Genomic DNA, 22,260 nt, shown 5'->3' with positions numbered 1-22,260 from the left:
CCCAGTCTGTCCTCTGTCTGAGAACAGAATGAATAGTTCCTGGCCCCAACCTCCTGCTTTTCCTCCTGGAAAGAATCAAAGTCTCCTTTGGAGAAGAGTGTGGGGAGAACACTCGAAACTAGATATCCTTGCTTCTCTGCAAGCCACATGTAGACAGACTGATATGGACAGTTGTTTCTCACTGGAAGCAGCAGTGGGACTTGGCAGCCCCCTGGGTGTCTGAGCAGCCTTTTAAGGATCACACTGCTCATCTCCTGGTGAGAGGAAGGGGGCTATGAAAGGTGCCCTAAACATTGTCTGCTTACCCAAGCCTGATTACCTCAGCAGGCAGGGAATCCCACTATGTGGTCAAAATACAAAAAAAATTTACAAAATATACAAAAACATCTTCAAAGATGATTCCACTCACCATGGGCACATGGAATGTGCACACACTTATAGACAACACAAAATGCAGTAGACCTGAAAGATGAATTGCTCTTGTTGCAAGAGAACTCAACAGGTAAAACACCCAAATAGCAGCCCTGAGTAAAACAAGGTTGGCAAATGATGGCCAGTTTATTGAAGCTGGAGAAGGATACACATTTTTCTGGAGTGGGTGCAGTGAAGGGGAGTGCCATGAAGCTGGCGCGAGTTTTGTAATCAAAACTAATCTAGTCAGCAAGCTGGTATGCCTGCCAAAAGGAGTGAATGACAGGCTTATGACAATGTAATTGCCACTTGCAGGAAAACGCCATCATCAGTGCCTGTGCTCCCACCATGACAAACTCTGATGGGGTCAAAGAAAAATTTTATGAAGACCTAGAGACCCTTCTCATCAATGTGTCGAAAGAGGACAAGCTTATAATTCTGGGTGACTTTAATGCTAGAGTAGATTCACACTACCAGACTTGGCAGGAAGTTCTAAGAAGGAATGGAGTTGGAAACAGCAACAGCAATGGTCATTTACTGCTGAAGTCTTGTATATCACATGACCTTATTACCAACAATGTTTTCCATTTACCTAAACACAATAAAACTTCATTGACGCACCCTCACAGCAAACACTGGCATCTAAAAGACTATGTGACTGTAAAGAGAAGAGACAGACAAGATAGGAGAGTGACAAAGGCAATGTGTGATGCAGAGTGCTGGACTGGTCATAGACTTATGCTTTCCAAGCTAAATATTCGCATTCATCAAAAGTGCCGCCCCCAAGGCAAAATGACTACCAGAAGAATTAATGTCAACAAATTAGAGCTCTTCTCTGAGTGTGAACAGTTTGTTGCTAACTTGGAGGGAAAGGTGAGCCAACACATAGTTGGCAACAATGGAGCAGAAAAGGAGTAGGCAGCTTTCAGAGATTTAGTGTATTCCATTGCATTTGCTCATCTGGGTCAGAACACTCACAAACACCAAGACTGGTTTGATGAAAATGATGGGGAAATTCAGAAGCTGCTAAAGGAAAAATGAGAACTCCACAGGATATATCAGCAGGATAATTCATCTACCTCTAAGAAGACAGAATGCTGTGGATTAGTTCACTTACTTTAGTATTGTACTTTCCAGGAATGTACACACTGACAATGAGGTTGATGCATACATTGCCAGAAGTAGCTCAGTGTTTGAGAGGCTCTGAAGAAAAGTTTGGGAGAGAAGAGGTATTAGACTGACTACCAAACTAAAGATCTTCAGAGCTGTTGTGCTGACCTCATTGTTGTATGCCTATGAAACTTGGACAGTCTACCAGTACCTTGCCAGGAAACTGAATCGCTTCCATTTGAACTGTCTTAGGAAGATTCTGAGAATCACCTGGCAGAATAAGGTACCAGACTCTGAAGTCCTTACTCGAGCTGAGCTACCAAGCATTCAAACTATGATTCAGAGAATGCAACTCCGATGGGCTGGCCGCATTGTTTGAATGCAAAATGTATGCTTACCAAGAAGACTATTTTATGGAGAACTCACATAGGGCAGGCAATCACATGGTGGTCAGAACAAGCAACACAAGGACATTCTCAAGTTTCTCTCAAGAACTTTGGATTTGACTGTGCAACATGGGAGACACTGGATAGGACAGCTCAGCATGAAGTGTCCACATCAGAAAGGGTGCTGTGCTCTATGAGCAAAGCAGAATTGAGACAGCACATAAACATAGGATGCACAAATTTGGGGTATCCACCCCAAATATTCACATGGACTATCTGTGTCCAACCTGTGGTAGAGCACTCCAGGCTCATATTGGTCTGATCAGTCAGATGGACACACTGAAACTTCACTTTATCATGATGATGTCATTTTGGTCTTCTTCCAGAACAAAGGACAACAATCAACCACACCATCTCCACTACAATATAAACTACTTGAGAGGAAAGAGCGTTTCTTTTTTTATTTTTGGTTTTTTTTCTCCCCAGCCCCATTAAAGTACCAGGCATATAACGGGTGCTTGACAAATAAATACTTGTTGATTCATTGATTTATTTCATTGATATAGTTTATTTTGATACAACAGACTCTTCCCAACCAATACTCCCACTCCTGTGATACTTCTTTCCCTCTAAGTAGTTTGTTAATTGTTGACAGAAAAAGAGATTTGTCCTTTCATGTTAACAGTATGCTAAATATTGTATTTGATTTAAATTTTGTTTCCTCTCAATATTTATTGTAGTGTATATATATATATATGTATATATATATATATATATGTATATATGTGTGTATATATATATATATATATATATATATATATATATATATATAGTTCTCTTGATGCTACTTTCTTCAGTCTGCATTACTTCATACTAAGCTCTTCCTCATACCTGACACACATTCTTTCCTCACCTTTAGCTCTCAGGATCCATAGTTTTCTTAAAGGCTCTTCTCAAGTACTTCCTCCTATACAAGTACTATCCTGATAATCAATCAATACACTTTTATTAAGCACCTACTATGTACTAGGCAGTGTGCTAAGTACTAGAGATACAAAAGAAGGCAGAAGATAGTCCCTGACTTCAAGGAGTTCACAATTTAATGGGGGAGACAACAGTCAAATATTTACAAATATGCTATATACAGGATAAATAGGAAATCATTGGCAGAAATAATTAACAGATGACACTAAAATTAAGAGAGGTGGGAAAGATTTCTGTCGAAGATAAGATTTCATTTGGGACTTAAAGGAATTAAGAAAAGGCAATAGGTAGAGATGAGAAGGGAGAGTATTCCACGCATGGGAGACAACTAGAGAAAATGACCAGACCTGAAAGATGGAATGTTTTGTTAAAGAACCACAAAGAGGTCATTGTCACTGAATCAAAAAGTATGTAGCAAGAAGGTATAAGAAGACTACAAAAGCAGAAGAGGGTTACATTATGAAGGGCTCTGAGCTCCAAGCAGAGGATTTTTGTATTTGAAACAATAGGGAGTCATTGGAGTCTATTGAGTAGGGGCTGGGGTGATATGATTAGACCTATATTTTGGGAAAACCATTGTAGTGCCCTAATGGGGAATGGATTGGAGTGGGAAAAGATTTGAGGCAGACATGCAGGCTACTACAATAGTACAGCCATGAGGTGATGAGGGCCTGTACCAGAATGGTGTAGATACTAGCACTCTAGATGTTGGCACCTTCTCCACCACAATTGGGGATATAATTTGGATATATTTTATATTTGCTCATATATGTACATGTTGTTTCACTTAGTAGTAGAATGTGCTCCCTGAGGGCAGGAATTGTTTCATTTTGTCTATGTATCTCCATCACCTAGAACAATACCTGGCACATAGTAGGTGTCAAATGAATAAAGTCATCCCCTGTTTCTCTGGATTACAGAATCAGAATTTTAGAGTTGGAAGGGACCTCAGTGGCCATCTAATCCTATTCCTACCCTCCAAACAAATCCCCATACTCCAAGGAGGGAGGAATTCTTCATATTTGTCTTTCCTTCTGATGCAGCAAAATTTCATTATTTAAATACTGTAATCAGCCATTTCCCATTTGTTTTGTTCTCATCTTTTAGTTATAATGCTACTATAAACATTTATTTTGTATATGGGTTCCTGCTATCAATAGCTCCCTTGACATATAGCCTCAATCCTACAAGTTCCAAGTCAATTGCTATTAGCATGTTTATATTACTTATATTAACATCCCTCTGTTTTGTTTCTCAAGTGATATTTCAAAGTACTGGGAAGTCTAAAATTCATTTAGAGATCACATAATGTGATGGGCATGCTAGGAGGTGTGAGTCTTAACTGCTTACTATCATCACTCATTTGGGAGGGTAAAAAGGTTTCCTAAATTTTCAAGTCAACAGCAAGGGACTCTGGTTACCTTTTATTTCTCAAGTATATCAACATAGGGACTAAGAATCCAGAGCTGAAATCCAACTGCCTAAATTTGGCTGCCCAAGTGCTGACTTTTCTGGCTTACATCAGGAGGAAGCTATCAACAGACTGCTCCTATAAACACATGAGCCAGTGCTGGAGAACAGGAAAGAGTCTTGATTCATTGTCTCCCCAAACAGGAATAACTTGAGACAGAGACAGGATGTTTTCCAAGCCTCATCAATTTCATTGCTCTTAGCATTACTATTAATCTCATTCAAAGTGTGACACAGTAGGCCAATGCAATTATATGAGTTCTGATGACTCTAAAGTTAAGGGGAACAACGGTCCTTCAAAAATGGAAAAGGATAGCTGGCATTCTTAGCTCTTCCTAATTTAAACATATAGTTTATAATCCTATGGGTAGCAATTACTGGATACTTTGATGAGCACCAAATTTCAGTGATAGTATCATCATGTTTGCAAACTTCCATTATTGCCTTGAGATGCCAGAGGCTTATGTTGCACAATGAAAGGAATCTTACCTGTGGAGAGGGAAGATGAAGGAGGTTGAGAAGACAATAATGAATAAATGTGCAATACTTATGAAATATTCCAACTTTGTTTACAAGAGGAACAGTTATAGGAATTCTAAATTATTCTATGGAAATTATATCAGGAAAGAATTTAAATTATCATTGGTCCATGGAAATAGCTGCCCTAATAATTTATTGCTTTCTGGTATCCCTGCAAACCCTGGTTTTTGAGATATGAATTTTTCAATTTCAAATTAACCTGTTATCTTCCATTTCTTAGACCTCCTCCTGTTTGTTAGGCTGGACTCAGTAAATAATGCTAGGGAAATTCTCATAACATTAAGCCACAAGGATAGCACTGATTCCTTCTCACTCTAAATGCAACATAACTTGTCTCAGTTACTTTACTGGCCAAATTAAATAATTAGTCTCTGGCACTAGTCCAATGGCAAGGTGGTGATAACACCCCATGATTCTCAACTCTCTAGATTTAAAAGCCCATATAGACAAAAGATGTGTACACGTTTGTATTCTTTGAAGTAACTGCAATGGAAAGCAGAACTGTTTGTGAACATTTTTTATAGGAAGAACCCTTGGTTAATGAGTATTTACTTTGGAGACTGAAAACAAGGACAGATAACAAAAGATGAATAAAGAGTGGTATAGCATGTTGATTCTGCCCCCACTTTCTAAGGTCCTAGCCTATCATACTTTATCCCCCTCAGGGTTCTTCAGTACCCCTAAGGAGCTGGGGGATCTCTTTACTCTGATAGTAGCTCAATCCCCCAATGACTATCTTTCCTCTTTCCCAGGCCAGATCAAAGACTCCACTCCCTGCACCTAGAAAAGAAAAGAATGAACAAAAAGGTCAAAGACCCAGAGTTATTTTTCAAGGTCATATGGCCAAAATTGAGGAGGAGGAAAGAGGGAACCCCTAGTCTCTTCTCCCTTTCTTCATGCTGTGAATTATAGGGTGACTTTCACTTTCATACTTGAATGCATCAAAAATCAAGGCAGGTATTACCATGCCATTTAAAAAATGTTAATACTTCTGATTATGTAGAAAGTGAAAAAAAGCTATTCCCAACCATGTGATAGGTCAACAGAGATGTCCACAAATGTTCCAGTCCTCTAGTCTTCTGTAAGCAAATCCCCAGTGTTTTCCAGTTGACTAATGCTATCTCGGCAAATTGATGGTATCTGTACTTGTGTCTGATTTCGCCTTCTGTAAAAATCATTTCAAGAATGATAAAACTAGGGAGCCAAGATGGTAGAGGGATCAGTAATTGCTATCTCCCTTCCCTTCTTGACCTTGAAGAGCTCAGGGAATATCTCCCCGGGAAAAACCCTGGAAGAGTGGTAGCAGCAGTAGGGCTAAACAGTCTCTTAGCCCGTGAGGCTAGGAAAATTGCTAAGGAGGGTCCCTCTTACTATGACTGAAGGGGACCAGTGCAGGACCAGAGCTGTCCCAGACAGCCCCACCTCAGCAAACTGGGAGAAGATCCTGAGCCCGCAATCACCAACACCAGGACCCCATGTGTGCCCCAGGGGAATTGGGAAGACACTAGCACAGATGGGATCACCAACCACTGAGCTTGCCTATGCTCTACCTCGGCAGAGGAGACCTCCTGTGGCCAGACCACCCCTCCCCCACTCTTAACAAGCTAACCCCATGATAACTCCAGGGAAACCCAAAAAGACCTCACCTGTTCTCTGCTTTCCAACACCAGCCAGCTTAGCACCAGGTAAACTGCAGCATTTTAGCTTCCAGCTGAAAGAACTAGAGGCCACAACACAAAGCCTCAAGTTTTAGGCACAAGAACTGTAGGACAGAGCCCCCTGTGCCCCAGACACAGAGATTTACTTTAAAAGTCATAAAAAGGGTGATTATCATGAGTAAGAAACAAAGTAGAAAACAAAAGATCATAGAATCTTTATATGGGGACAAGGAAGAAAACACAAATACCAAAGAAGTCAGCATTGAGACCGTACTCCCATCTGAAACTTTAAAAGGGAATATGAACTGGTCTGAAGCACAAAGAGCATTCTGGGAAGAGCTCAGGAAGGATTTTAAAAAGCCAAATTAGAGAAATATATGAAAAACTGACCAGTGATTTTAAAAATATGAAAAAAAATCACATAATTTAAAAGGAAAATTGGACAAATGGAAAAGGAAGTACAAAACCTAGCTGGAGAAAATAACTCCTTAAAAGGAACAATTGGACAGATGGAAAAAGTGATGCAAAAGTTAACTGAAGAAAAAATTTTAGAAAAATTAGAATTGGGCAAATAGAAACTAATGACTCTATGACACATCAAGAATCAATCAGACAGAATCTAAAGAATGAAAAGATAGAAGAAAATGTAAAATATCTAATTGGAAAAATAATTGACCTGGAAAATAGATCCAGCAGAGAAAATCTAAGGATTATTGGTCTACCAGAAAGCCATGATGAAAGAAAAGAGCCTGGACAATATCATCCAAGAAATCATCAAAGAAAATTGCCCACAAGTCCTAGATCCAGGGGGCAAAACAGTCATCAAAAGAATCTACCATTCACCTCCTGAAAGGGATCCCAAACTAAAAACACCAAGGAATATCGTTGCCAAATTCCAGAACTATCAAGTGAAGGAGAAAATACTGCTGGCAGCCAGAAAGAAACAATTCAAATATTGAGGAGCTACAGGACCTTGCAGCTTCTACACTAAAAGATCGAAGCAATTGGAATATGATATTCCATGAGGCAAAGGAGCTGGTACTACAACTAAGGATTAATTACCCAGTAAAGTTAAGTATCGTATTTCAGGCAAGGATATGGAAATTCAATGAAATAAAGGATTTCCAGACCTTCCTAATGAAAAGACCAGAACTCTATAGAAAATTCTGTCTTCAAACGCAGGTCTCAAGAGAGGCATAAAAAGGTAAACAGGGGGAAAAAAACGTGTTACTCAATATTGGCAAACTGTTTACATCCCTATAAGGGAAGATGATACTTGTTAATCTTGAGAATTGCATATTTATCATATGTAAAAGGGATATATAATAATAGAGGGAGCAGTATAAAGTAAATGATGTCATAGTAAAAATATGATTTAAGAGTGTGAAGGGATTTTAATCAGAAATGTGAAAAGGAGGAGTCGGAAAAAGGTAAATCACATCACAGGAAGAGGCACAAAAATATATTACAGGAGAGAGAAATGGGGAGGGAGATGAGCATTATTTGAGAGTTACTCTCATCCAATTGGGTTCAAGGAGGGAACAAAAAACTCAGTTAAGTATAGAAATACAACTAGCTCTATAGGCAGGAGGAGGGGAAGTGTGAAAGAAAAGGGAGGGGAGGCTAAAAGGGAGGGAAGAAGTAGTAAGGGAGGGATTAAAAAGGAGTGGGGCTGAAAGAAGGGAAGGAAGACTGAGGGAGGTGGTGGTCAAAAATTAATATTCTATTATGGAGGGGAAGGGAGAGGGGAAAACTAAAAGCATAAACAGGGTGGGGGGGAAGGGGATGGAGGGAAAGACACAGATAGTAATCATAACTGTGAATGTGAATGGGATGAACTCTCCCATAAAACGGAGATGGATAGCAGAATGGATTAAAAACCATAATCTAACAATATGTGGTTTACAGGAAACACACTTGAAAAGGGGGCATACATACAGGATAAAGGTAAAAGGTTGGAGTAGAATATATTGTGCTTCACCTGATGTAGAAAAAGCAGGGGTAGCAATCCTAATCTCAGACAAAGCAAAAGCAGAAATAGATCTAATCAAAAGAGATAAGGAAGGAAACTGTATCCTGCTAAAAGGCACCATAGACAACAAATCAATTTCATTACTAAACATATATGCTCCAAGTGGTATAGCAGCCAAATTCTTAGAGGAGAAGTTAAGGTAGTTACAAAAAGAAATACACAGCAAAACTATACTAGTGGGGGACCTCAAACTCTCCCTCTCTGAACTTGATAAATCTAACTTCAAAATAGACAAGAAAGAAGTTAAGGAGGTGAATAAAACTCTGGATAAGGTAGATATGATAGATCTCTGGAGAAAACTGAATGGGGATAGAAAGGAATGTACCTTTTTCTCAGTGGTGCATGGCACATATACAAAAATTGGCCATGTACTAGGCCATAAAAATCTCACAAACCAGTGCAGAAAGGCAGAGATAGTCAATGCATCCTTCTCAGATCATAATGCAATAAAAATGATATGTAATCAAAGGCCATGGAAATATAAACCAAAAATTAATTGAAAAATAAGCAATCATCCTAAAGAGTGAGTGGGTTAAACAACAAATTATAGAAACAATCAACAACTTCATTCAAGAGAAGGACAATAATGGGACAACCTACCAAATCTTATGGGATACTGCAAAAGTAGTTCTTAGGGGAAGTTTTATATCTTTGAATGCCTACATGAATACAATAGAGAAAGAGGAGATCAATGAATTGAGCATGGAGCTGAAAAAGCTACAAAAAGAACAAACTGAAAATCCCCAAGTAAGTACCAAATTAGAAATACTGAAAACAAAATTGAAATTAAGAAAACTATTGAACAAATAAATTAAACTAAGAGTTGGTTTTATGAAAAAACCAACAAAATTGATAAACCTTTGGTCAATCGGATTAAAAAAAAAGAAAGAAGAAAACCAAATTAGCAATATCAAAAATGAAAAGGGTGAACTAACTTCCAATGAGGAGGAAATTAAAACAATAATTAGAAATTACTTTTCCCAACTATATGCCCATAAATTCAACAATCTAAATGAGATGGATGATTATTTAAAAAAATATAAATTGCCTAGATTAACAGAAGAAGTTGAGTACTTAAACAACACCATCTCACAGAAGGAAATTGAACAAGCCATCAATGAACACCCTAGGAAAAGATCTCCAGGGCCAGATGAATTTACAAGTGAATTCTATCAAACATGTAAAGAACAGTTAATTCCAATACTATATGACTATTTGGGAAAATTGCCAAAGAAGGAGTCCTACCAAATTCTTTTTTATGATGTAAATATGGTTCTGATACTTAAACCAGGAAGAGCCGAAGGAGAGAAAGAAAATTATAGACCAATTTCTCTAATGAATATAGATGCAAAAATTTTAAATAAGATATTAGCAAAAAAAATATAGTAACATCATGAGAATAATACATTATAATCAGGCAGGATTTATGCCAGGAATGCAGGGCTGGTTCAATATTATAAAAACTATTAGCATTATCAATCATATCAACAATAAAACTAACAGAACCCAAATGATTATCTCAATAGATGCAGAAAAAGCTTTTGACAAAATACAACATTCATTCCTATTGAAAACACTGGAAAGCATAGGAATAAATGGAACTTTCCATAAATAATAAGCAGTATCTACCTAAAACCATCAGCAAACATTATATGCAATGAGGACAAGCTGAATGCATTTCCAATAAGATCAGGGGTGAAACAAGGATGTCCATTATCATCACTGTTATTCAATATGGTATTAGAAATGCTAACTTTAGCAATAAGAGAAGAAAAAGAAATTGAAGGAGTTAGAACAGGCAAAGAAGAAACTAAATTATCACTCTTTGCAGATGATATGATGATATACTTAGAGAATCCTAGAGGATCAAGTAGAAAACTAATTGAAATAGTAAACAACTTTAGCAAAGTTGCAGGTTACAAAACAAGTCCAGATAAATCACTGCATTTCTGTATATTAATAACAAAGCCCAACAGCAAGAGATAGAAAGAGAAATCCTTTTTAAAGCTATGGTAGACACTATAAAATATCTGGGAGTCTACCTGCCAAAACAAACCCAGGGACTATATGAACACAATTACAAAACCCTTTCCCCACAAATATAGTCAGATCTATGTAAGTGGAAAAACATCAGTTGCTCCTGGGTAGGCTGAGTCAATATAATAAAAATGATAATTCTACCTAAATTAATTTACTTATTCAGTGCCATACCAATCAAACTACCCAATAATTATTTTCTAGAGCTAGAAAAAATAATATCAAAATTCATTTGGAAGAACAAAAGACCTTTGTTCACAGAATATCAAGTGAACTAATGAAAAGAAATGCTAGTGAAGGTAGCCTAACTCTACCAGATCTCATATTGTATTATAAAGCAGCAATCATCAAGACCACTTGGTACTGTCTAAAAAAAGAGGGGTAGACCAGTGCAATAGGTTAGGTACTCAAGACGCAGTAGTTAATGAATATAGCAATCTACTGTTTGATAAACCCAAGGACCATAGCTTCTGGGATAAGAACTCACTGTTTGACAAAAATTCCTGGGAAAACTAGATAACAGTGTGACAGAAACTGAGCATAGACCAATGCCTGACATTGTACATAAGAATAAGGTCCAAATGGGTACATGATCTAGGCATAAAGATTGATACTATAAACCAATTTGGGGAGCAAGGAATGGTGTATTTGTCAGATTTATGGGGAATGAAGAAATTTATCACCCAAGAAAAGACAGAGAACATTATGAAGTGCAAAATGGATAATTTTGATTACATTAAATTGAAGTTTTTTCACAAACCCAAAGCAACCAAGATTAGGGGGGAGGCAGAAAACTGGGAAAGAATTTTTACAACTAGTGTCTGTGATCAAGGCCTCATTTCTAAAATATGTGGAGAACTGTGTCAAATTTACAAGAATACAAGTTATTCCCCATTTGATAAATGGTCAAAAGATATGAACAGGAAATTTTCAGAGGAAGAAATTAAAGCTATCTATAATCATATCAAAAAATGCTCTAAATCACTACTGATTAAAGAGATGCAAATCAAAACAACTCTGAGGTACCACATCACACCTTTCAGATTGACTAACATGACAAACTAGGAAGATGATAAATGTTGGAGAAGATGTGGGAGAATTGGAACACTAATTCATTGTTGGTGGAGCTGTGAGCTGATCCAAGCATTCTGGAGAGCAATTTGGAACTATGTCCAAAGGGCTACAAAAATGTTCATACCCTTTGACCCAGCAATATTGCTTCAGGGACTCTATTCCAAAGAGATCATAGAAATGGGAAGGGGTCCCACATGTACAAAAATATTTATAGCAGCTCTCTTTGTGGTGACCAAAAACTGGAAATCAAGGGGATGCACATCATTTGGGGAATGGCTGAACAAGTTGTGGTATGTGAATTTAATGGAATACTATTGTGCTATGAGAAACAATAAACAGGAAGACTTCAGAGAAACCTGGAAAGACTTATATGAACTGATACTGAGTGAAAGGAGCAGAACCAGGAGAACTTTGTGAATAGCAACGACCACAGTGTGTGAGAAATTTTTCTGGTAGACTTAGTACTTCATTGAAATGCATGGACTTAAAAAATTTCTGATAGACTCTTGAGGCAAAATACCTTCCATATCCAGAGAAAGAAGTATGGAATTGTATTGCAGATAGAAACAGACCGTTTTCTTTTGTATCATGTTTTGTTTTGTTTCATTTTATGGTTTCTCCCATTCACTTTGATTCTTCTATGCAACATGCATTTAATAGGAATGTATGTGTAGAATCTATATAAGATTGTATGCTATCTCAGAGAGGGAGTGGAGAATGAAGGGGAGAGAGTAGGAAAAAAAATCTAAGATATATGGAAGTGAGTGTCCAACACTGAAAACAAATACAATAATTTAATTTAAAAAAGAATGATAAAACTCAGAATAAATTAAGCATGGCTAGGAAGATCAAGGATAACAAAAAAGAGTTGTTCCCTCTACCCCAAGTATTAAGAGAAGAAAATCAAAAACTGTTTGATCAAAGACCATTGCTTATGGGTAGAAGAGACAGTGATCATTGTCAGGGAGAAGGCAGAGCTGCTCAGTTATCTTTGTAGAATCGTAGATTTAGAACTAGAAGAAACCTCAGGGGACAGCTAGTTCATCATTTAGCTGATGAAAAAACTAAGGTCCAAGGAATCCAAGTGATTTGCCCAAGGCCAAATATCAGAGTGGGACTTGAATGTAGGTCCTCTCCAGAGCTAGGATTCTTTCCACTGTACCCTATTTCTTCTGTTTCCTCTGCCAAAGTGAATGACATTTCACTGGAAATGTTAGAACAAAAGTGGCTATAACAGGGATTTGTTATTTAAGATAAATGAGGAGATAGGAAGCATCACCTAACTCACTGATGAATTCAAGTCCTCTGGCCCAGATAAACTATATTCTTGAGTAGTGAACCAGCAGATCTGATTGCTTGGGTAAGTAATATCTGAAAGATTGTGGAGAATGGAAAGATGCCCCAAGATTAGAGAAGGGTGAATGTTACTTTGATTTTCAAAAAAGGGAAGAGAGTAAAATCTGCATATTAGAGGCCAGTGAGCTTAACAACAATTCTTGGGGAAATTCCCTGATGGTTTATGAAAGAGATCAGTAGTGAATAGGAGGAAAGGAAGCATCAAGAACAGGTTGTTGCAGACTATCCTGATTTCCTTTTTGATAGCGATACTAAATTAAAAAGGATTAAAGTATCTCATATTATTTTTGTGAAATTTAGAGCATGTGGCTTTGTTGTTTTTTGTATTGCTTTGTATCTTTCCATAGACAGAAGTGGGCAGTCAGGTCCCAGCAATAGCAGAACTCCCAGAGCTCCTGCAAAACATAGGAGGACAGTGGTTATGCAGGCTCTCAGAAACCTGGTGCATAAGTGAAACAAAGTCCATCCTGCCATAACATAGCAGAATCAGACCCCAGTGAGGCAGGGCAATAGCTCTCAGTACTGTAGCAGCCTCTGTTCCAGCATAGAGCAGGAGAGTTCAGGCCTGTGTAGTGGTAGCTGACCTGCCTGGCACAGGTAGCAGCAGTTGACCTTAGCAGAACAGTCAAAGGTGCAGGTCCCAGTGGCAGGAGGCAACAACTTACACCCCAGGAGCAGAGGCAGATTAGTGGAAGAGGATAGCAGAGTAACTCTCAGGGGCAGAAAAGTGGTCACTTGTAGCAGACGGCCTGCGTCCCTACATGGCTTGGTGATGTGGTGAAGAAGAAAGGGACACGGGAGGCGGGAAAAGATAGACCAATTCCGTTTATTGATCTGAGGGTCAAGGTATTTATAGACAGAAACTGCAAGCCTATGTGACATTCTGCTCATCTCCTGTCCCAGTTATTTGGCCAGTCTTATTGTCTTTAAAGACTGTTAGCCTAGAGGGCATCTAGTTTACATATCCCTTGTTTTCTGTAATTCTCATGTTTGTCTCATGGAGACAGCAACATCTGGGGGGCATGGAGAGCCATTCTGGATGATAATGAGCACAGTCTCAAAGAACAGTTTCCCTGAAGGTCTTTCCAGATCTTGTCAACAGCACTCCACCCTGGCCCTCAACAATTCCCCCTTTCTTTTGTTGTAACCAGAGATAAGTTTTGAAAAAAGCTTACCCAAGAGAGAGAAGGCACCTATAAATAGGTGGCCATACAGAGAAACAAAGAGATAGAGGTAATATAGATATGAGCCAATGGAAGGGGGATGCAAAGGGATTTGTATTAGCAACATAATCCCAAATCGCTTGCAGCTTCCTTGGGGTCAAGATTTCCCTTGGAGACCTGGTCTATAAATCATGTATGGTGGTATTATAATGGACAGGAGTAACACAAATAGAAATGAACCTATAATCACGTCTTATGAACAATCTTGTTTCAAAAACATCAACTCCATTTCCCACCACCACAATAGTTTCCCTTAAAGTATCCATTAAATTGTATGTACGGATAAGCCAGTTAACAGAGAGGAAGCCAATGGTGCCACAAAGCTTACAATGCCTAAAATAATGCAACTTAAACATCTTTTCTGCCTTACTTTCAACATTAACTGATTAAAAGTTCGATCAGATACAGACAGATAACCAGCCTTCACTTTTGATAGGCATTAAAGCAAACCTAGGACACATAATTACATATATAATGCTAGTGTTAGCTGTATGAAAACCAATGTATTCAGTGATAGTACAATTAAAGCATGTTATTTCTATATCAATTTGTTCCCCAAAAACCTTTGACCCATATCCTACCATAATTACCTCCTCTACCTTCCCTCCCCATGTCACCACCCGTAGCCCAAGGCAGATCATGTACAAAAAGTCCATCTGTCTTTCAATCAGTTCCTTCTGCTGCAGTGGTCAGCTGGAGGGTGCCCAGAAGCAGAATGAGTGTCTTCATTGTCCTGTCAGTCTGATGATCATGGCTTCTTCTTTTCCCTTGATCCTTATCTTCTCCAATGTATGGCAGAGGTCGGATGTTTCTTTCCAGTATCCAGATCATTTCTTTACCATTTCCTGTGGAAATATAAGCACACCCTCGCCCCCATGTTAAGCCAGGGCCTGTCTTTGTGTTGTTCCATTTCACCTTCACTTTTTTCCAATCAATGAGGTGTGTTTTGCCTTTTTGAAACTGTTTTTGAGCAGGTGTAAGCCCCTATCTAGTGTCAGGAAATTAATGGTATACAACACCGTATCAACTCTTCTCCTTATTTTTTTGCCTTCTTCTCCCCCTTTCTTGTGTTTTTGGAGGAGAGTTTTTATGTTACGATTGCGACATTCTACAATGGCTTGACCAGTAGGATTACATGTGTTGACCTGAAAACTTGGTTAAAGAAAAGGCAACAGGCTAAATGCATACATTTCATGATTTAATTAATTAGTTAATCAATTCCCTATTAAAGACAACAGTAACAATGCATTATGGAGCCAGAAATGTTCTGGCTACCCAGTGCAGAAATCTTCTGGCTTATATACATTTTGCCGTGAGAAAGAAACTCTCCTAATTAAGCAAATCATAAATTCAGTAAGACAGGACAATTAACAAAGCAATGTTGGTCAGGCCTTGGGATTCCAGGCTGGGTAAGCATATGTCTCACTGATAAGGAAAGAAATCCCACCACTAGTAAGTGGGAGACTTCCTGCCCTAAACAGATAACTGACATAAGAAAGGGTAAACAATGTTCAATAGAAATTACGACCTAAGATGTCTATATTTTCTTTACCATTAATATGCCATAACATAGTATGTGCCTATAGATAATAAGATACAAAGGAAAGTCCCATTATTCAAGATATGGTGTCTTAGGTTAAAGGTCTCCTAAGGAATGTAGAGTCAGCCTTGGCTGGCTTTTGCTGACATAGGAAGAGGTACCCTCTGAGTTTGCTTCAGAGAGAACAAAGAGATTATTCCAAAATTTTATATTAAACATTATCACATGGGATGCCAGTTCTATGCTGTATTCTGTATGACAGACAGAACTTAGTAAAGGCTTGACTAGTATAAGCTGGACCATTATCTGTTTTTATAATTTGTGGAATACCTAGACTTGCAAAACACCTAAACAGATGATCAATAACAAATTTTGTTGATTCCTTAGTCAGTGGGGTGGAGTCACATGAAGGTATTTATTCCTTCCAAATTCTGGAACGTGTGTTACGTCCATTTGCCATATTTCAAGAGGATTGCATCCTGTAAGATTGATGGATGTATTTGATGGAGCTGGCAAAAACGGAATGCAGTGTGGACAAGATGTTACTACAATGCTTCTTGCTTGCTCTTTAGTAATATGAAATTGCCTTCGAAGCATGGAAGCTGACTGATGAAATTGGTTGTAGGAATGCTGTGCTTCTAAAACTGTCAGTGTGAGCAAGCTGCCTGCTTGTCCATTTCCCTCTAAAATAGGCCCTGGTATGAGATGGGACCCAAGATCTTTTGGCGTAAGGGATGAAGGTCTCAACTTCTGAAATTGCTTCCTGCTGAGATTGGATGTAGAGCTGTCCCTGCACCTCGATGGGTCCTGTTCAAGAGATACATAACCTGAGCAGTTATCTGGAAGTTGATGACTTGCACTCTGGAAAAGACAAACCTGGCATGGAGGTTAGACAAAGACCAAACAAGCACAAAATGAATACAAATAAAGGACAATTTCCCTGGCATAACAGACAAAGGAAGGCCAGGCTAGGCCAAGGGCAACAGATTTGAATACGAAAGGCCAGATTAAGTGGGAAGATTCAAGAAGACCATGCTACAAATTTGAGTATGAAAAGCCAGGTCAAGTGGCAAGATTACCATAGACAAGATAGCTCATAAGTTATCACTCTTCACTGGCATAACTGTATTGTCTTAAACAAAAGAGATTTCAAACTTAAACCTTACAACTGAATAGATGTACATTGTTTCACAGGCTAGTTTCTCCTTCTCTGATTACATGTACTCTGGAAGAAAAACTTTTAGAAATTAAGTTGTTAATAAGTTCAAACACTAATTTTAACTTTTGCTTAGGCCATGGAATGACTACAAATTCAGATTAAAAGAGCAAGATCTTTTCTGCTTTATAGATCATTACATATTAATTTATCAATACACTGCCTTGAAAATGAAGATTTAGTAGGCTTTAGACGAGGTCGTTTTAAAATATTTTCTCTAAACGTGTTCTTTTGTTTTAAAACAGTTTAAAATTTGTCCTGATGTTAACAGTCACTATACTTTTTGATAATGTTTAATATAAAATTTTGGAATAATCTCTTTGTTCTCTCTGAAGTAAACTCAGAGAGTGCCTCTTCCTATGTCAGCAAAAGCCAGCCAAGGCCGACTCTCCGCTCCTTAAGGAGACCTTTAACCTAAGACACTATATCTTGAATAATAAGACTTTCCTTTGATGAATAATGAGACTTTCCTTTGATCTATAGACATATACTATGTTATGGCGTATTAATGATAAAGAAAATATAGACATCTTAGATCATAATTTCTATTGAACATTGTTTACCCTTTCCTATGTCAATTATCTGTTTAAGGGAGGAAGCCTGCCACTTACTAGTGGTGGGGTTTCTTTCCTTATCACCGAGACATATGCTTACCCAGCTTGGAATCTCAAGGCCTGACTAACATTGCTTTGTTAATTGTCCTGTCTTACTGAATTTATGATTTGCTTAATTAGGAGAGTTTCTTTCTCATGGCAAAATGTACTTAAGACAGATGATTTCTGTACTAGATAGTCAGTCACCTCTGACTCCATAGCGCTATGTAACTGTTTTCTTTATAGGGAATTGATCAATTAATTAATTAAATCATAAAATGTATGCATTTAGCCATGTTGCCTTTTCTCTAAACAAGTTTTCAGGTCAACATTTTATAAAGAAAATAGTTGAAAACCTTTAAAATGATAGTTCTTTTTTTACTTTGAAACAAAAATAAACCCTTAAAATTAAAATCCATTAAAGCTTATTTGGTATGAAAATGTCCTTAAGTGATATGAATGCCCAAAGTATTACAACAAACCAAATTCTTAATTATCATAGAATTCCTAGATAACACAAAATGCTTTAGTCAAAAAGGTGCAATATATACTCTCACAATGATTAACAGTAAGAGTGATTACAGAAAAACACTACTGCTTATAAAACTCTTTTAAACAATGGGGACATCTTAGGTGAGTCTTAAGTAGTTTACTTAGATTGCTGAACACGTTCTAATTTCAGATAAAAATAATATTAGATTTCCCAGTAAGATTACACAAAAGGGGCTCATAGGTTTTGTTGGTCACTTGCTATTGATCATAGAAATGTGCTATAGAAAGAGAAAGCAGGGACATGTGACATAGCAAATACGACAGAATAAAACATCCTTGACTTTGTTTGAATTCAGATAAGAGTAAAATTCTTCAATTATGTAATATCTGTTTCATAGCCAGACTCAGGAATAGTCAGGTGGGAAATATTCCCTTTGAGTAGCTTGTTGTATTTCTCTCAGATACTGATTTAATGCAAACAACTATACTCAAATTCAAACTCAAAACGAAAATATTTATGGTCTCAAATGTCTTTCGCCTTAAAACAGCAAAATGTCACTCATTAGCTCAGAGCCAGATAGTCATTCCTATTCTCATGGAGTTACAGTAAGCAATAAAGATTTACCAGGACTCATATGCATAAGAGAATTCCATTAAGAGCTTTCCTTTTCAAGTTTAAAACTTGTTCAAATGTAAAGCCAATTGCCAAAAATCCTCTCCATATATTACAACTTGAGCAAGTCCTATTCGTTATTTATAATTTGCATAAGCCAATCAAGTTTCTTTTTCAGGGTTGATGACTGTACCTAAAGGGATAGTTTCCTAGAGGCCTTAGCAATTTTACAAAATAAAGGAGGTTGGTACCGCACCCATGCCTGCCAACCCCCAGGCATACAGGAGGTTGGTTCTGAATGGGCACATCTAAATAAAGTTTTCATTCAATTCCTTTCTTTCTACATACAGTAATCAATTAATAATTTTAGGTTTAGCATTACAACAGTAACTCCAAATAACTGAACAATCTCACAACTTTGAAAATGACAGCCAAATGGTTTTAACCAAAACTTCTTTAACAGGCAAAGGTGAAAATACCTGGTTTTCTAAATGACAATTACAAAAACCAAAACATTATAAGAAGAGGTTAGCAGGACTGATAAAATTTAAAATAATGTAACTGGTTTTTACACAATTTTCCCAACCTCTTTTAATTCCAACAAAATTCAGATTAGAAATTGGTTTCTCTAACACTTTCTGGATTGCAGGAGTTACTCAATTTTTACAATACAAGACTATAACTCTTTAGAAGCACAATAGTAACACTAATAGTGAACCTTAGGTGTCATTAATTACATTTCCAAACCATCAGATATAAATATTATTAATAGAAGACTGGGCTTACTAAATGTAGGGGCTGGTTTACTTGTGATCTCATACTGCTGTGGCCCAACCCCTACCTTTGGGAAGGGTAAATTAAATTCCCTGCTATTGTTTAGCATTCTCTTTCCTTGATCTAATCTGGGATGATAAGAGTTACAATTCACTGTAGTCCCAGCTGAATGTTGAGTTGGGACTGCAGGGCAAAAAAAAATCTTAATGGTTCTAACCTTTTCTCAAGTAAATTTTACTTCTGTGTCCACGCCTTAAGAACTTTGAAAGAAAGGGCTTTTGAATCTATCAGCTGAAGTGAGGGAGACTTCTGGACAACTATCCTGTCTCACCAAGTCCCCTCTGTTCTACTGGAGAGTTCAAAAGCTTTATCTCTGCTGAGGTGTCTCTTTTTCAGATCTATGCATTTTTCCAATTTGCCTTAGTGCCAAATTATATAAGAAATCCTGATCTGTTTTAAACATCCAATTAGGAGTGACATGTTTCACTTAAAATATGACTAGAATAACTACTTTTTGGTTATTTCCCATTATACAAAAAACTTCTTTTAGGTGAAGCATGAGATAATTAAAATGCTAGTCAACCTGCCTCTGATATGAGGAAAAAACTTCCCTGATTTCTTCTTGTTTTTCTCTCCGCCTTCCCAACCTGGTCAGGGTTAGAAGGTAGAAAGAGAGAATTTTACTAACAACTTTCCAAAACTTTTATGCTTTCCTTAAAACTGCACATGCGTTATTTCCTTGTATACCTTATCTGAAACTGCCTTTAGCAATACAAGTTAGTTTCTCTTTCTCCCATACCCCTCCCTGATGTTGCAGTCTTCAGAGAAAAGGGACAAGGGGGAAGAAAAGAGAAAACATGGGAAAAGAGATTAACACACTCACAACGAACATAGAGACAGAATACATATACAGAGAATAAGAATTCAAAAAACCGAGAAAAGATTGTCAGAAATCCTCTGCACAAATTAGACCTATGGCTTGATTTCTTTTACTTTGTTCCAAACATGCTTTGTGAAATTCAGATTTCCACATTAAGTAATCTCCTTCAAGAGGCGCCTTATGTAGCGGATGGCCAGCATCCCTACGCAGCTCGGTGATGTGGTGAAGAAGAAAGAGACACGGAAGGCAGGAAAAGATAGACCAATTCCGTTTATTGATATGAGAGTCAAGGTATTTATAGACAGAAACTGCAGGCCTACGTGACATTCTGCTCATCTCCTGTCCCAGTGATTTGGCCAGCCTTATTGTCTTTAAAGACTTAGCCTAGAGGGCATCTAGTTTACATATCCCTTGTTTTCTGTAATTCTCATGTTTGTCTCACTGAGACAGCAACTTCTGGGGGCATGGAGAGCCATTCTGGATGATAATGAGCACAGTCTCAAAGAACAGTTTCCCGAAGGTCTTTCCAGATTTTGTCAACAGTACTCCACCCTGGCCCTCAATAGTCACTGGCATGTACAGTGTCAAAAGGCTGGTCCACTGCATCTCATTGCTCACTACAATGTAAAACTGATTTGCCCTTTCATATTGCTGCCAGTATAATACTCAGTGAGCAGCTGAGTACCTCCTTGCCAGGGAGGGCTTAGAATATCGACATGTGGCATCATTAGGAGGGAACTTTCTCTCTAGCAACAAAGGAAGTGAATGTGTCTAACCTAGTCCCCACAGAAGGAGAGAAACAGTCCTAACCTTCCTTCATTAGTCAAAAATTTTGTATTCCTTACCCTTCCATGAGGCTCCCAGGAGGGACGGTTCCTAGTAGATCCACCAGGAAACCATAAGTGGATGTTAGGGCAATTTTTCCTGATGTGTGAAGAGGACCAATGATAATTCAAGAAATGTCATCATCTTTCCTGTAGCCCAGTTATTTCTGCTTCTGCTTCTGTTCACCTTTTCACATTGAGAATTCCACTATAAACCGAAAAAGCTCACCAACCACTTGGGTAATACTGTATTCAAAGTTACAAATGATCTCTTATTTGCCAAGTCTAATGTTTTTTTTCTTAATTTTCAACCTTTTTGACCTCTTTTTAATCTCCCACATCTCCTTGATCCTCTCTTCTCTCTAGGTTTTCATAACACTGTTATCTCCAGATTGCTCTTTCTCAGTCTCCTTTGCTAGATCTTTATCCATAACATAAACCATCAGCCAAGTATCAGAGAGAGCACCTGGAAAGCCTGGTGGCTGTTTTATACTCACCCTCCAGGAAAATGATATCTGTAGACTGAATCTGGCCTAGTCCCGTGAGCCAACCAAAAGTTCAGGATGGTTTCAATGCCTTTTAAGGAAGGAAAAAAAACTATCCCAGTTTGCATGAGGGCGGGAATTAGAATACTGCACTTACTCTGCTCTACAGAGTGATGGTAAGGTCTTCTAGAGGATCTTCCACCACTTAAATGACTTTAGGGCTGTTGTCAGCCCTAACCTCTAATATTCAAAAAGCCTCATACAGGCAAAATTAAAAGAGAAACATATCAAAAACAAAACAAATATGTAATATTACAAAACAAACAAAAACATAACAGTTCCTGAAGGAGTAAATGAATCAGGAAGAGTCTTAGGAAGGACCAAATCCCAGGTCTAAATAATCAAGTTCATGTAATCAGTCAATAAATATCTAAGCATTCATGTGCTAGAAAGTGTGCCAATGTCAAGGTATAGAAAGAAAGGTAAAAAACAGTCCATGCCCTCAAGAAGCCCACAATCTAATGGAACAGACAACATTCAAATAACTATATACAAACAAGCT

The 22,260-nt window shown here is 37.9% G+C and overlaps 1 long non-coding RNA gene across 1 annotated transcript; it reads right to left on the bottom strand.

The window, feature by feature from the left end:
- Positions 1-13,865: 13,865 nt before the first annotated feature.
- LOC140527866 (uncharacterized) lies at positions 13,866-21,754 on the bottom strand. Its single transcript, XR_011974954.1, has 2 exons — positions 21,235-21,754; positions 13,866-16,628 (listed from the first exon to the last, which is right to left on the bottom strand). It is a non-coding gene; the product is annotated as an uncharacterized lncRNA (long non-coding RNA).
- Positions 21,755-22,260: the final 506 nt, after the last annotated feature.

Source organism: Notamacropus eugenii, chromosome 2 (genome assembly GCF_028372415.1).
Source record: "Notamacropus eugenii isolate mMacEug1 chromosome 2, mMacEug1.pri_v2, whole genome shotgun sequence".
Lineage (NCBI taxonomy): Eukaryota > Metazoa > Chordata > Mammalia > Diprotodontia > Macropodidae > Notamacropus > Notamacropus eugenii.
Note: the sequence above shows the minus strand (reverse complement) of the source record. Positions and strands in the feature narration are given on the sequence as shown.